Source organism: Leptinotarsa decemlineata, unplaced genomic scaffold, assembly GCF_025532065.1.
Source record: "Leptinotarsa decemlineata unplaced genomic scaffold, Ldec_3_MD MMD2_tig00003335_RagTag_RagTag, whole genome shotgun sequence".
In the NCBI taxonomy this organism is placed as follows: Eukaryota; Metazoa; Arthropoda; class Insecta; order Coleoptera; family Chrysomelidae; genus Leptinotarsa; species Leptinotarsa decemlineata.
This window is the reverse complement of record NW_027412587.1, coordinates 3,243,542-3,258,544: the sequence shown is the minus strand read 5'-3', so window position 1 is coordinate 3,258,544 and position 15,003 is coordinate 3,243,542. Positions and strand designations below refer to the sequence as shown.

Genomic DNA, 15,003 nt, shown 5'->3' with positions numbered 1-15,003 from the left:
TTCGAGATACCCAGCTGTAAGTCTGTAAATACTTGTATATTGACACCCTAAAAGTTGTCTCAAAACCTACATATGGTAGGGTGTAAGCAACTGTTAAATTTCAAGGTCAAAGTTCACAAAAATCGGTTTTTTGCGCTATTTTTGGAAATATCTCATTTCCTATGGGTTCTTTGCTATTTGTATTTATTATCAATATTGTAGAATACAAAATTCTCTACAAATTTTGTTTGAAAAAAATTTTTATACGGTGAACCGTTTTCGAGATAGAGGGCGGAGAGCACGCGGTCACAGCATCACTTCAGGTCAACCAGTGCCTCCGGTCGAAAACGTGCCATATATAGTTGATGAACTATCGATAAATCAATGATTATGAATATTTGTCAATTTTTATTAACTATTATATTATATTTTATCATTTTTTTCCTAACTTATCCACTTTTTATTCAGCTTGTAATTTTTCAATTAACATATTAATGAACTTATCTTTGTTATTTCGATTTGATAAGAATTTTTCTTGAGTAACTGGTACAACCATTGTTTCATCGAAACAAACTTCATACGTTTTTGAAAGTGCAGCAGGTCTTCCCAAGTATAATTTTCGACGTAGTGGAAGAATTTTAAAATTTACAGATTTTAAAGAGGCACTAAATCATTTTCTATTTGAAATGTCATTAGTGTAAATGATAATGTAATTATATTATGATTTAAGTTTTTCTCTTAATTATTTTTTAATTTTAGTAAACGGTTATCAGTATTATTGAATAGATATAGATTTAATGCATGAAGAAAATGAGATTTAATTATGAAAAAACGATAACTTTGTATAAGGATACCTATTTCTAAAATTAGTAGTTTTTTATTTCCAATTTAATATTTTTTTATCGATGGAATACTTACTATACGTTTTATGAATTCTGTCATTTGGCCATGACGGCGCGGCGTTAGAAAACAATCAATTGATATGATAATGTCACTACTTGTAATTTGTAATTTGTCAGTAATGAATCATGCCGGGACGATTGAATTAATCAAACGGATATTATTTAAATTTATTTATTGTTTACGGAGAATGTGATAGAGTTATTTCAAGGAAATGTGATACATCTGCGACCCGATTACCAGAAAAAAAGAAACCATCACCAAATACTGTCAAGACAACTATACAAAATTTCTAATTATAGTTTTCTCACAATCAATCGATGTAGTTCCTGGAGATTCACCCTGTGTATACGAATAGAACATCATATACAACAACTTATGCTACTTAGATACCTAATTACAAATTCATCATTAGCTAGGAATATATCTTTCATAGGCCGATCGGTTGGCATTTTGACTTCTAAAATAATTGTTTATTTTTCAATTTTCTTCTTTAGTGAAAACCATATAATAATATCGCCTTCATTATTTCATAACCAAAACATAAGACACATCATAACTAATATATTGAACCTACAATTGAAATGAAGGGCGAAGTTCTTCGTCCGTAATGAAATACATCACAGAAAATGTTCTTTCACTCAACCCTGAAAAGAGAACAAATAGAAAGAAAAAGAAAAACAAAAATAAAACTGTGATTGTTTATAATGATATAATATAAATACGAATATACACCTTACAATATATCAATAATTCGATTTAATTTCAGTCTAACAAATAGTCTTTATATTCAGTTTTGAACTTTTTGAGATTTAATTTTTTGCGGAGGTTGAGGACAGAATTATACTTTCGACAAATTTGGTACCTGAAAGACCGCCTGAACACTTCTGTTTTGAATTTCGGCATTGCAATCATATTTTATATCGAATATTTAGGTTATGGATGTCAGTAAGATATGTGATTCACCTATGAAGATATGAAGGTTTTCTTGTTACAATTATTTTATGGAAAAAACAGACATAGTGAAGTAACCTTCTTTTCTCCGTATTCAGCCATCCAATTTCTTGAAGCTTTTATGAGATCCTGTGTCGCCGACCAAGAACAAAAATTAACCTAAGGCATGAATTTTTATTTTTTTTGATCTTATTTGTGTAATGATTGGCTGAACATGGATCATAAAGAATATCCGCATAAATGAAAACTGAAAGCACCAAAGATTCACATAAGGACTTTTTCACATAATAAGGCAGAATATGTCGGTTACCATAAATGATTTTCAGTGCAGAATAGGCACGTTGTAAGAGTTTATTTATAAATTTTCCAAATCTCAGATCTACATCCATCAAAACACTAAGATTTTTTGCTTGACTAACAATATCTGGTGGCTCATTTCGAATGCAGATATTCGCAGAGTTATTCAGTATGGAACGGTGACATTTGAATTGAAACATTACTGTAGCATTTGCGAAGTAGTAATTTTTTCCCTATTGTTTCCAGGTGCAATAGACTACCTACACAAACGTTTTATTTTTTGCTAGTCAAAGATCTGTTCGATATTTCATGTATTTCATTTCTCCTCCACATATTCTTTAATAATCAATCCCAAAATAAGTGCATTTTAAGGCCAAAATCTGGGTTTGGTCGACAGATCAATAAATGTTCAAGAAATGAGGTGTTCATTCATCAATTTCTATTGTGTCTGAAACTGAAAACATATGTTCCAGATGAGTGTATTAAGATAAAAAAAATTAAAAATCTCATCGAATGCATGTAGCCAGCGAAATTTGAAAATTCATCTTGTTTTTTGAACAGTCACGTACACAGACATACAAGAAAACCTATTTCTAGTTTCGAGAACTTCAATTTAGGAAATCGAGTCTGAATATAAAAGTAGATATTCGGTATTCCTCAGGCATATCCCTCTAGTGAAGTAGCCAAAATAAAATTAGGTCTATGCATATTCCAATGGAATATACGTCGATAACAGCTCATTTAACTAAATTTTATCTCCATAAGAGAAGTGTGACAGCATTTATTACCTCATAATTTTTCACCAGCAAACAACGTTCATGGGATAAGTATTAAATCCGAGTGACGAAGTACCACCCAGTATTCTTATATATGACGGTCAAACAGAAAGAGCCATGAACTAAATAATTAACACTAATATTCATACCACGATTAAACAATAAAACTTGACAGTGGCCCCCAAGAAAATGTCAAACGTCCGCTTAATGTGATTACCTTTTTATTAGTCGGCTATTACAATAAATAATAATTCATAGCAATGGTCGCCAATAAACATAAGTGTGTGAAACTTGTCCAAATAACACGAATACTACAAACATCATACGGGACCAAAAAATTATTTCGAAATGGATTTCATCATCAATTTTTGCTAAAAACTACTTTTCTCCCCAATTACCTTGACGGTCAGTGGCGTCTAGAACTACTATCTAGAACTACTATCATTTGTATCTTACAAGAGAATTTGAGGACTTTTTACTTATCACCTGTACGTTCATAAGTATGTATGCGTTAATTTCGAGTCGTGTAAGAAAGTGTGAGGTTGACATTTATTAATAGGCGTACAAGATATTGTGAAAGCTTTTGGTGTATATACTTTGCTCAATTCCGATTTAGCTAAAAGTTCACCTCAAAGATAAGTCAATCAGCTCACATAACAGAGAATGGTGTTGAATCATCCAAATAACTTAATTCATTGTGGGTCTAGACTTCATGATTAAGAATTGAATTGTTCGTTTGTTACAACCCTTGGAATATAATTTCAATTTGATGATCGAAAACAACATTTTTTTTAATACTTGGAAGGGCAACTTGATAAAAATGTAAAATTATGGGCCTATTTCCAGTATTGTAATTTTGACAAACTTTGATAACACGGGATTATTTATTAAAAGTCTTATGCGTCAAAACTTTTGTCTGTAAATCAATATATCTGCGAAATATCGTATTATCAAGTAGATGTTGTTTACATGGATATACAGAAACCTTCGACAGAATTGATCTGAAAATTTAATTGCTATAGCTTTATTTTCTAGGATTATCCACTAAACTAACATGTTCATAAGTTTTTTTATATAAGTTAATAGGTTGAATTCCAAGAGTATCGTCTTTTCCATTCCTTGGCCTCTTTCATTTCTCTTGTTCATCAACGGTCTCACTTTGGACTCACGATGCTCCACTCTATTATGCTCGTGTCTTGAAAATTCATCAAAGTATTTTCACAATTCGTGCATTACAGCAAGACATCGAGACATACTATCAACGCAGCGTGGTGTTCTACAAGAGAAAATAAATAACATTAATATTTCCATACAATATCAGTAATACAATTACGTTTGAGTCAAATATGTGACCTTGGCATTCTCTTTGACTAAAATATATCACTAATTCCTCATTTTCAAAATGCCGTGTCTTCAGCTAATGAAATTAGGCTCCATATTGAGGAATGGTGTTGAATTTTCAAATCTGTCAACTCTAACATTATTAAAATATGTAGCAAAACTATGCAAACTATGCAAACAAAACTCCATTATGCAAACCAAATCACTATTAAGGAGCGGACTCAAAGAAAAAAATTGGAAATATTCATATTTCAAAACACAACATCGAATATGTATAGTCGAAGTGAACGATATTGTGCATACTTAAACTTGACGGCACTCTTAAATGACAAAAAAAACCAATACATGGAAATGAACCGTCTACGAACTAGTCCACGTGGACTGTAGAATTGGCGGTTCCTATTGGATAATTTTCATTAACCGAGTTTTATGATTGGCTGAAGAGTCATAAAATTAAATTTGAAGTCATGCTACGATGACGAATTGAAATCGGAAATACGGTGATGGTTATCGCCGTCGTGTTCAGTTCAGGAACTGATCGCGATTAGAATGTTGAAATTCGATATTAGTGGAGTTATAATTACTTGAAATTTTTGTTATCTGTTTAAAATGTGGCATCCTTGGACGAGTACTAATAGTAATAACGAGTGTGATAACAACGCTGACTTTTTCCAGTGTATGAACATTACTGGAGTTTTTTCCCAACACCAAATCGTTATTTTTAACACCTCGACACGTGTTTCGATCACCAAGTGATCATCTTCAAAGAGGAAGATTAAAACTAGAAACTAATGCGAGCTAACCCTATTTCTGCTATATAGGTAACCCATACAGGTAAACCATCCAGGCGTACCAACCATACAGGTATACCAATCTAAATTAATTTTATAATTTTGCCTCATCTATTATTTTAGAATATATGTTTATATAAAACAACTTTTAGCTATATAAAAATTAATTTTACAATATTGCCTATCCAAATTTATTTTTGCAATGTGTCCTGTCTCCTTTCTGAAAGTCGAGATTTCGTTCATTCTTAACCTAAACTTCTTCTTCCTTATTATGTCATCTACAATACCGTTAGTGGCTGCTATTTCCTGTATTGTACGTTTTTTTTTTGGGAACCTATCATGTGTTAGAGGGAAAGTTAAAAGACGATGCACTAAAAAATTCAACCCAGCACGTTTGTGCTGTCCACAGTGATGTGCACTGTCAGGAATATACCCGTAAGTGCTTGTTTCTTTTCTGAATATATCCTATTCTAACCCTCCATATTGGCTCCTCATTACCAAAACGTCAAGAAATGGTAGTTGTCGTCAATATTCGATTTTTTGGTATCGAATATCGCGAAAATATCATCCACATACCTTAGCCAAATCCTAGGAAAATACTTCGACTTTTCTTTGGTTTCCATTTCGAATCTGCTCATGAACAGGTCTGCCAGGTAGGGGAACAAGGGGTTTCCCATGGCCGTTCCTGTTGTTCATAAAAGCAACCTTCTACCTGGAACCGATTTTATTTCATACACAAATTAGTAAGAGAAACGAATTCATCGATTTCGTTATTATTGAAATTATTTTTCTCTAGTAATTCCCTGAGGTATTGCAAGGTCTGTGAAATTGGGACGCTAGGAAATAAGGAACTAACATCAAAAGAAACCAAAACCTCACCTTCTTGCAGAACCACGTTTTTTGTATGTTGTATGAACTCTAAAGAGTTTTTTATACTAAAACTTGGTTCCGCAAGAGATAAGGTTTCAAATTCCTTAGTGAGCCACTTTGCTATTTGGTAGGTAGGAGCTCCAATAGCTGACACGATGGGGCGCATTGATTTTCCCAGTTTGTGGATTTTTGGGAGGCAATATAGTTTCGATACCATTGGGTTGGAAACTTGTAACTTCCGTTTCAATTGAGGGGTAAGTATGTTGTCGCATTTCTTGAGGACGTCTTTCACTTCGGCAATCATCTTTGGTAACGGGTTCCTGGAAAATTTCGCATACGGTCCGTTAGTAATGAGAGTATTGACCCTTTCGTAGTTTCCAGTTTTAATCTTCCTCTTTGAAGATGATCACTTGGTGATCAAAACATATGTCGAGGCGTTAAAAATGACGATTTGGTGTTGGGAAAAAACTCCAGTAATATTCATTACTACACCAAAGGTTCCAAACAGTGCATCATTATGTTAAATAATGAAGTGTTATCTAGCGATACACTCTAATCATTTCGTAGTTAGTGTATCTCTACCCATACACTCATCCTGAGTAATGAGATAATGTGTAATGAGTAATGAGGTATAGCATTAGGGATATACCTGGTTTTCAAACTGTTGATAGATCAAAAAATTGATTGAATGAATAAGTTAAAACAGTGTGATTCTAAAATATTTGTAGTAGAAACTACACATTTTATTTTGAGAACATGAAAAATCATCGATAATCAAATAGAAGTGCGGTTGAACATCTGCATCAAGGCTGCTGGAGTCTTGTCCATTAGGTGTGAACTTTGTATCTGACAAGTAACCAACCTTTGGACGGTAAATGTATGAGATTTCCCGTCGTTTACTAATAAATTATGCGAGAGTGCACAACATATATAAACAACGAACGAAAGGAACTATTATTCTCAATTGAAACATCGAGAGTTGGGGGAATTCAAAGGTCAACTGAATTTGTGTACAAGATACAAGATGATGATGAATATAATTTCTGAGAAATTTTTTCCTACGTACGTAATTTTTTCACTTTGCATTCATTAAAACAATTAACACTCATACAATGACTTTGACCTTTCTCTCTCTCTCTCTCAATAACATTGAGTCTGTTTTGTAACGACTAGACTAGGTATGATGTTTTATAGAGTGAAATCAATAGCACGTGGACTGATCAGTTCGGTGTTTACTTCTGCGAACAATGTAATTCTTGATAAACAAAATCATCAAAATAAACAGATCACATAATCTCTGAGGTACAGAACGCCAATATACACGTTGATGTTTATGAAATAAAACAGATTTTTTTGAAATACATTCGTAAGGGAGCTATCCACGAATAATTTCCGCTTCTCAATTCAGTACGAGGTGTTAGTGAAGAGCGATATCAAATTTTTCCATTTCCTGTCTTCACCTGAGGGGCTGGAAGTTTCGCGCTCTAAAAAATTCTAGAACAGTTTAGAACATTCCAGAATTTTCGAGACCATTTTACTATATTCCACAACATTTCAGAACATCCAGGAATATTCTGGAATGTTCGGGAATAATCTGAAACGTTCGGAAACAGATCAATCTGGTACGATCGAAGTAGTTGTGTTAATTTTATATTCCTCATCTATGAACGAGCTTCCCATTTTGATCTGGAAATAGTGCTTATGGGGATAAAAGGGCTAGAAATTTCGCTTTTTATAAATTTTTAGAATAATAAACCATTTTGACTCTATTCAATTGAATTATTTCTTTGATATTGATATCGTGATAACCTGCTAGAAATCACACGTCAAAAGGTAAGACCTCGTTAATTATTAGCTCGCACAAGTTTCGACTTCTGAGGGTTGTCGTTCGTAGGGGTGCGACCGCTGGTTAACGGAAAACCAGATTTTAAACAGATTTGTTTTTTAAAGAGATCTATTTCTTTTACACAAAAACTTTTTTTTGAGTATGAATATTTCATGAAGTAAACTGTCAAATCTAATGAGATTTCATAAAAATTATCATCTAATGCAGCTGAAATTTGAAATAAGTACAATTTGATTGAAATGAGCGGCATTTGAATCAGTGCGCCTTTGCCAACACAAATCGATTTATTCTTTCAGCATGAAACCTGTATTGTCGGGATTCGATGAAGTCGACGAAGGCCGTTTTTGCCTGGTCCTGACTGGCACATGCTCTACCGGCGAGAAAGTTATTGAAGTGCTTGAAAAGATGATAATCGGTTGGCGAGAGGTCTGGAGAGATGGTGGGTTGGGCATAACTTCGACGCTCAATTCGTTCAATTTTTGGGCGGTGGTTTGTGAAAGGTGCGGAGGGGCGTTGTCGTGGAGCAACATCCGACCTCTACTGTTGACCAGTGCCGGCTGGTACATTTCGTGGAATTTCCTACAATAGGACTCTGTTGTGATGGTTTGCAAAAGCCGCTGATCACCATGGTCTTTTTTGGTGAATTCTGCTTTTGGAAAGTTCCTGGGTGGCTCATTGGTGCCCAATCACTGTCTTGAACATCTCCTGGTGTCATAGAGGATCCACTTTTCGTCACACGTGAAGATCACAACCAAAAAACGATCGTGACAAAAGGAACGTGACAATTTCTGTGGATCGTTCAAATCGTGGAGCACCCACTTTTCGAGCTTTATGACTTTTCAAATACGTTTTAAACCATCAAAAACCGCATGGAAGCTGACGCCCATCCCACGCACCGTTTGTAGTGGTTCGGTCTCCACCAGGGTTCTCAAACCATCTTCGAGGCTAAAATCTCAGGAATGAAATTTTGCTAAGCAATTTCTAAAGTGCGTTCATTAATACCATAATTGCAAAATGATGCAAAAGTTAATTTTTCAAGCTCTTTTGGCAGCGTTTGGAGATTGGGCTCATTTAACAATTTTTTTTCATTTCATAATTTGAAAGTTTATATTTTAAATAGTACATCTGCAAAAAATCTGAATTTTCACCCTTTATCTTCCCCCTCAAATTAATTGTTGAATGTGGCGTTCACCGAAACGGGGCGTTCAGTCGACTCGGCGACAAGGGAGTGCTAGCAGATAAGCGAAATACGTGTGCTAAAGCCGTAGAAAGCAAGTTGTGTGTTGTTTACTGCAGTGTGTCAACTGCGTGAATATGAATAATGATAAAAAATGACGTTACAAATATTGCATCTTTCCTAAATGCAAGAATTCTTTGGTAACTGTTACGAAATTTATGGCAGCGCGCTTTGCAGAGGGCCGACTTTGTATCTGCCAAGGCGACGCATTTTTGTTGCGAAGATCATTTTAATGTAAGTACGAATGATAATGATTATTAAAAAAAATATAGTTTACTCTGAGCACTACTTTGAAGTTTAGGTTGAAACAGACTCAGAAAATTACATGTATATCAAAACTATGAAAGTGGGAAAAATTATACTGAAACCAGGCGTAATTCCGCATATATTTGATTGCCAGATTGATAGACCGACAGCCCATACATCTAAAACTCTCCACCGTTTGTTCAAAAAAAGGAGAAACAAATTTTATTGAATACTTGTAACGAAGATATCGCTGAATATCAAATCATGTCTGATGAAGCAGGTACACAGGAAAAGACCTTTGATGTTAGAATTCAAGTTAATGAACAGGTTTTTCAAAGATCAAAAGCTAAACAGACCGTAAATATTATATACCACCGACAAAGAAATCGTTCTTAAGAAATAGAAAATACAGAAACAGAAAGTTCCCCCGAGGACAGTGAGAGTTTAAGTACATCAGACATGACTTCTGTTGATACATCATCAGATTCTACTTTGTCTGGAATATTAGTTGAAAACTGGAATTCGAAAAACAATATCGAGCGAAGATCTTTTTACGTCATAGAGGAAAATCCGAAATTATGTCTTGGAATCACAAGGTACTCTTTATTTATTATAGAACTTTTGTCTCAAAATGCCAGTTACCCAGAATTGTATACATTACTTTGAAGAAAATTAAATTGAATTGACGATAGTAGTGATTCATAATCTCCAACTACAGGCCCCGTTGCCACCGCTCGAAGCTCGTTTGCCTGGTGTGACGTCAAGATGTATCACCAGCGATCTCACATTTTCCTCAGTTGTTTATTGACATATAAACCGGAAAATTTCGTGGGATACTTGGGAGATGATTTACTTTTATGATATATAACTTTCAATAAAAAACTAAATCAGCCTGAATGAGCCTATCGTAGAGAAAAATTGGTCGAAAATCGCTATGAGCTGAAAACAGCAAAAAGAAACAACAGCATCAATGTATAGAGTACAAAATTCTCTATCGATCAGACATAGTAGAATAAATATTTATTGAGATATGAAACAACAAAAATAAATGACATTGAAACAGACAAAACTTTTGAAATAATCAATGTGAATAACGTGGCCACATTTTTCAAAGTTACTTTTCATCACGATCGTTTGATGTCAAAATTAAATTTTGAATGATGCAAGAAGTATAAAAAAATCCACCTTCTTATTTTACGATAACCCCAGAGATATTACTTCAGATTGTATGGTGTGAAGGGCTATATGATGTACATGAAATACTTGAGGCAACAAACGTATTTCTGTGATACAGATCAATATCTTATTCATCATTATCTTATTCAAATAGCTTACTCATTACCATTTTACAATGAACGATTGAGTCAATCGATTGACGCACGCTTCAATTAACTGCAATCAGCCCTTCAATCTTTTGATCAAAACCTTCTTCTCAACAGAAATGGGACCAGTACACACTTGTTCATTCGCTGGTGGTTCATTTTGGTGAGCAATGGTTTCGAACGCGGATTTGGCCTACCGCTCCCTCACATTGGTTGCCCTCAAGAGGAAAAAAGCAAAAGCAACAAGCATAATTCCGGACAATCGCGATATAATTCAATCAACAGGTTAATGAATTCCCGCTCAGGGTTTTCGGGAAGCTCACTTTCCGTAGTGGACGCCATGGTTTCTACCTAGTGACTGACGAAAACTGCCCTAGACGATCAACCCCCTCCTTCAACCACTTGAGTCAGGTTCCTACACGGTCAATCACGCTTGAGTCAATCGATTGACTCAAGCTTTTGATCAATCATAATGATTGACCGTCTAGGGCCACCTTTAGAGAGATACATATGGCACTTGGGATGTTTTTGTAGACCCATAAAAGAAAAACACTATATAGCGAATTGTTTCGTTATACCTCCAAGGGACTAGGTAGTGTTTTCGATGGAAGCTAGTACGGGTAACAGCACCGCCCTGAATAATCATTGATATCATCCTCATATTTCACTTCGTTCACTGGTGAAAACGTAGGAAAATTCGTTCGAAGCATGCAGCTAAGGTTTGCGTTTGCCATGTCTATTTTGTCCAAATGATTTAAAGTTTTGCTCCAGATGATCCTGTCCTGAATTGAACTTCACACCATGGATGAGAAAAATATGTTATTGACTCCTCACCCTGAGATCGTGCGCCCTTATTTAACATTCAATGCGTCATCAGAATACCACGGGTAGTAAAGGTGTATTTTAAACTTTTTCATTGAATCATAATAGCTGGATCATAACACATTTCTCAAATCCAACGTCAAGTGGATTTGAGAAATGGTTCCATTCAATCTCACTACCTGAAAAATTCAAGAATAGTAGGAATCCTAAATTTCAGGATTATTTTTTTCATAAGTTAGTTGGAGGACTAATTTGAAACCTCTACCAATCAGTCAAACTGATGAATTGAGCCTGAAATACCCACATATTCAATAAATATTTCACTGTATGAGCACGTGAATACAAGTAAGAGCATTAGATGGCATTATTGTCAACTTCATGAAATCGGGTTGTTTATTTGTTGAATTGTTGGAAATTTTCAACAATTATTCAATAATATTTAAATCACCCAATCATAGAAATAATTTCAGTTCAATAATTATGATTGTATTATATAACAATTCCATGTTTAATTGAATGCAATTAAAATATCGAAACCAGTTGGTGAGTTTTTATGTACTTTGCATACCTGGGAATCTAGTACTAATCGCTGGCATAAAAATGATCAATATTTTTACTTTCTGAGGGCAATTTCGTTAATTGATAGCAACAATTTGATGTTAGAATTCAAGGGCACTTTTAATGTGAGGAGTACAGAAGTACAGATCACTTGACATCTGTAATAAGTGTTTCAAAAACATATGTGTATGAAAAAGTCCGTAATCCTATAGATTCTGATTGGTAATCAGAAAATGATGACTGAATAATTTACAATATTTATTCATTTCACACAAGTATGTGAATATATGACGCGAGAACCAATATTTGGTGACAGTAATTGATATTGACAAAATAGTTAACATACTTTCGGTCAAAATGGGAGTTTGTGTGAAAAATATGTATGTGGCTATAGGTATTTTGGGTTAAGATTTGTTTGCAAATTAAATTAATTCTTCGCCAAAAGGAGATATGAGCTGAATATAGATAGTGTTAATTATTTTACACAGCATCAAAATAGATAACGTCTGATAGTGTCCGTTAATAGTAATACAGTCTTATCTACTCAAATGTTTGTAAAGTTTTAGTTCGGGTTTAGTTTCAATTGGGATAATAAAAAATCTTAAATCAACTCAATGAGGTGAAACAACCCCCAAATTGGACATCTGGAAGATTACAAAAATATTTCTAAGTTATTGGATCCAATAAAAATTTTCTTCGAAAACGAATATGTACTGTGTGTTCTTTGAAACTACATTCAATAGTTTGTTTTGTCTGATCAACATACCTTTTGCCGCTGTCATCACAGATCATTTCATGAATTTCCGGCCTCCGGAAAACCAAGTCAAATGGAAGCACATATTCAGCAACACATTTTTGGAAATGTATCTTTGTGGAATGGTACTGAAAATAAACACAGGAGTATTGTTTTTGAAAAAAAGTAAGTAGGTGCCAAACAACGAAACAACAATTTGATTTTAATTTCAAAACCAAATTGGTTTTTAGTGAAGGTCTGACAAAAAATTCAAAAATTAACAGGAAAGTTTATATTTATTGAACCAGAAAAAATAAACTGAAAGAAATAAATTCCTGGATATTTTTTTAAATTAATACAAATCACGAAACAACAGCAACAATTAATTGGCGCTCCGGGACGACTTGAGGATTGATTCCAGTGGCGCAGTTGCTCATTCAGCTGCAGGAAAACCTGGAAAAACCTACAGCGCTACATCATCTGAAAATTTCGATCTGCCAATGTCCTTTCTTTCATGCATAAAATCAAATGTAAGGTGCCTCCAGAAGCTCCAATAAATTCAAAATATCGCTAGAATATTTAGTGACACTACTATCGTCAAACTTGAACCAGTCCGTTTCGTCTTTGACCAATGCGTAATAATGACCAAATTCAACGCCAGAACCACAGTGAACGATGACTGCATGACAATTATAATATAATATAAATTATATTATAATAGTGGTCTGCTAGATTGAAGTGTTCATCTATTTCGAACTTTCGTAAGAGTTTGGTGCTTCCGTCAGAGGTTGAGTCATGTTTGAAGATCATCAGTGTTATTATTAGATTGACTGGTGCCTCAGCTATACTTGCTGTCTTATAATAGTCAGTTAGTTTGGCGCATGTTTGGCAATACAGTTTATCATCACCCGTTGAGACTTTCATTTTCAGATGATTTAACAATAAGCTTTGCACGGACTGGTTATCAGTCATATTATGAAATGCTAGTTGAAGTTCCAGGAAGTCACATACGTTTTTGGTATCTCTTGAACATTTGTAACAAAGCAAACAAGTGAGGATTTTTCCAGCAAAAGATCTTCAAACATAAGACGAGATAGACTGTACGAAATCATTCAATCCAGAGCGGTCAGGAGTATTTTGTGATATTTTTCTGCTCACGAAGAGGATTCAACAAGAACCCCAAAAATTCGGAACAATCCTCTAGTTATCCTAACAAGTATCTAGTGGATTTTAAAGGCTCCAGGAAATCGGTTGGTGGGAAAGATGATACATTCTCACGAAACTGCAACTGCATGAACAATTGTTTTAGTTTGGTGAATAAGTAGGAAACATTCTCATCCTCGTTCATCGTTAAAGCCTCGTTCTTGAAATTTTTCGTCATGAACAACACTTGCAAAATGCTATTCATGTAGCAAGTGTTTCCTTAATTATCCAATCTAATTTTTTTGCAAGATTTTCAGAACAACTCTCTACTGATTTGTAAGAAAGAACATGTTTCATAGAATCTGCATCAGAACCATTTCAGAACAATCAGAACCCTTCCAAGTGAAGAAGGGTTTTGTAGAGGGATCGATTCAGCTCTTGCTCCATGATGATTTTCCATTGAAAGAGAACCAGAACCACGAGGACTGCAGCTCATATTTGGGGAACAAAAATGGCCTAAGACCGCACTGAAAAAGAATCATGTGGATCCGTCACTTGTGAATTACCCTTGATAGGAGACTGATGAATATACACATATCTCGGCTTGTTTTGAAGAGATTTTAGTTACGTACTGAAATGAGGGCAATGCATGATCTCATCAAAATTACGTGAAGGAGGAATAGTTCCAAGGACTGAAGCAGCCACGTTGATTACCACGTTGAATAGCAATAAGTACTAATTCTTTCTATCAAAATGGTAAAACGGTAATCTTTCTTTGCCTGGCCTATTCCCCTTCCGAGTTCATAAACGAATAACAGAGACTATAAAATTTGTTTGAAGGTGATTGACAATGTTTCATGACAAATTTCACTAGTTCGGACTTCCATTTTCTACTATATAAAATGATTTGAAATCCCTGAAACAACTAAAAAAGAAGAATTGAAAATGAATAGCTGAAAATAAAAATTATATTAACCAAAATAAACCTGAAATGAGATAATAGTGAAATAAAATACGAGTACGAGTACAATCGTCTTCGGGTGATGACTGGCAGTAAGTCGCTGGTTCCGGGTCCGTACCGGGTATTCAACGTTTGTTTGAAGCTTAGAAAACTCAATATTGAGGAACCATTTCTTTGCAAATCGTAATTTATTTTGCTCTTTGATAACGTAAAAATGTTTGCATTTG

General features: G+C 34.5%; 1 protein-coding gene across 4 annotated transcripts in view; it reads left to right on the top strand.

Moving 5' to 3' along the window:
- LOC111504252 (uncharacterized) overlaps positions 1–15,003 on the top strand; it is a 650,330-nt gene that overhangs the window by 106,443 nt on the left and 528,884 nt on the right. The window lies entirely within an intron of this gene.